This window comes from Brassica oleracea, chromosome C2 (assembly GCF_000695525.1).
Source record: "Brassica oleracea var. oleracea cultivar TO1000 chromosome C2, BOL, whole genome shotgun sequence".
NCBI lineage: Eukaryota > Viridiplantae > Streptophyta > Magnoliopsida > Brassicales > Brassicaceae > Brassica > Brassica oleracea.
Genome location: NC_027749.1, coordinates 42992925 through 42995809, shown reverse-complemented (window position 1 = coordinate 42995809; position 2885 = coordinate 42992925).

The following is a 2885-nucleotide window of genomic DNA, read 5'->3' as shown; positions in this document are numbered from 1 at the left end:
AGTCCCTAGAGAGTTAAAGATGCTCCCGGGAATGTATAAAACTCTAGAAGAGTTAGAACAAGCCGTATATAAGGTATCTTGAACTGATAACTAGTGATATGTTTACGGCACGATTTGTCGATTGCCATTTTAATGAGGATGAATTTCCAGCGCTAGGGGGTGGAATTAATAGAATTCCTAAAGAGATTACTTGGTGTACACCGTCGTTGTTACACCTTGATCCCCCTACGAATCAAAGAGAGCTAGAAGTTCAGAAAATTGTGCATAGCATTAGGGGGAGGAATTTGAGAAATTCCTAAAGAGATTACATGGTGTACATAGTCGTTGTTACACTTTGATCCCCCTACAGATCAAAGAGAGCTGGAAGTTCAAAAAAAATGTGCATTTGCAAACCAGTTACCAGATGTGTTTACAGATCACCATGATATACCCGCTGAAAATGTTCCATCAAGAGTTGATGTTCCTAAAGAACAAAGTAATGGTAACAAAATAAATGAACCTAGGGTTCACTTAAAGAGGGGGAGACTAGCGGGTTCTAGAGATAAAAAAAAGTTCCCCGAAAGAAATTGGTTGAAAAAAATTGCAAGGTTCCTCAAGAACCTGATACTGAAAAATGTCTGAAAGAAGACATAAGTGGAAAGGTTCAAAGAGAATCTGATACTGAAAGATGTCTGAAAGAAGGCATAAATGGTAAGGTTCCAGAAGAACCTGATATTGAAAGATGTCTGAAAGAAGACATAAATGGAAAGGTTCCAGAAGAACCTGTTACTGAAAAATGTCTGAAAGAATGCATAGATAAAGATGATCCAGATGACGAGAAGGGAACAGAAAAGTATGAGATTTCCACCAACTACACCCTTGATGAAAAAGTTATAAGATAAAAGATGTTGATGGAATGTTCTCCTTTTCTGTCCAAAGAGATCGATCATAAAAGTGATGATCCCAATATACGAAAAGGTTATTGAAACTCTTTTGTATGAATAAAGCGACTCCTTCGAGTACTCCAATGATAAATAGATCTCTCGATGTTAAAAGAGATCTTGTTTTAAAAGATCCTGGTAAGATCTTACATAAATAAGTACTTTGGAGATGCTAATGGTAATAAAGCATATGTGAGCTTATATATCTTGCGAGTTGTATTTGATTAAATATACTTTTATACACTAATGTCTTTGCAAGATCCTGCTCATTTCCTATTCATATAAATTAGAACGGCGTCGAGAATATCCGTTCTCTCCAAGGTATGTTTTAAATTAGGGTTGATTTATTCTAGAAAACCCGAGTTTGGTATGGTTTTGCAGATACATGCTATTTATAAAGTCAAACACAAACTAGATATGGTTTTACAATTGGTGAAACCGCGATTACATAGCGTTCCGAGAAACGATCCTAGGTTTCCTTCAAAGCATGTCGAGAATATGTGTGGCTTCGGTCAATGAGTCACCACGTATATGAATTAAGCGGAATAGTCAACGAGAAAGAGCCGACGAAAACATTTGAAGATAATTCGGCTTGTGTCGATCAACATTAAGAGTGACAGAACGAAACATATCCCTCCAAGTTTCTTCTCGTATATAAGGGAGCTCGAGAAAAATAAAAAGGTGGACATTGAGTATGTACGGTCATGCGACAATCCAGCTGACTTGTTCACAAAAACTCTTCCGACTACAACGTTCCGAAAACACGTTTACGGTATCGGAATGCGACATTTGTGTGACCTATGAAGATAAGGCTATGTCCATTATTCTCATTGGTAGATTACGTCACATTACTCTTTTTCTCTTATCATGGTTTTTATCCCATCGGATTTTTTCATGACTAGGTTTTTAACGAGGTTGTCTGAAATACAAGTTGGATGATTAAGGAGGTACCGGAGATAATGATTATCCAGCTTTCAACACCTGGAAAGTTAGTTGTCCTTGTCACCTATGCAGATGTCATTTCACTAAGAAATGAGGAAATACGTGTCTTGACTTTTGTGTAGTATAAATACTCCATCTTCACTTTGTACTTTCGAATATGAACAATAATAGTCAAGAAACACAATTCCACTCTCTCTCTCCCTCACGTTCCACCATCTCCCATATATATGTTGTCTTTGTTATAATTATAAAGCTATCTATTAAATACAATAAAATACTACCTCTTTCTATTTTTTTTTTTTTTTCTAATCAAATATCCTGGTCCCATCGAAATGGTCTAGACTAGAGATCGAAGTGAGTATGAACGCTGTCAGAGCGTCACCATGTGGCTCACCTCTTTCTATTTTACAACAATTTAATGTTTTTGTGAGAATGTATACGGTAACAACATATCAGCTTAGCTTTTTATGAAAATTATTTTTGAGATGACAAATCAGCTATATTTGTGAATACATTGTGGAGACGATACATCATCATTACTTCCTCAAAATGCTTTTCAATCAATATATAGGAGATTTGATATTTGTTTTTAACACTGTTTCTCTAGTATTATTTATTTAAAATTATTTTGATAAAATAATTTGAATACATGATTTTAGTGTTAATATATATTGTATCAATCTTGTAATGTAATACCAACTTTCCATGGTATATTAGGAAACAAATATTCATCAAAATTATGTGAATAATTCAATTACGCCTTTTTATATTGAGTCACTTGCATAAGAGTATTTTGTAACCTTTTATATTAAAGATTTTTAATTATTTTGATACAAAAGTTAAATATTTGGTTTCTCCTCCCGAATATCTAGCCATTTCTCGTGTGATGTTCCTTGTCTACTCTCTTAATCTCGAGCACAAGTATCTTACTGGCAGCTAAGTTTCTTGTCCTTACCTTTCTTTGCTGGTTTTAATTCTAAAGGAGATAGTACAATCTCACGAAAATACTAGAGGGGGATCGTG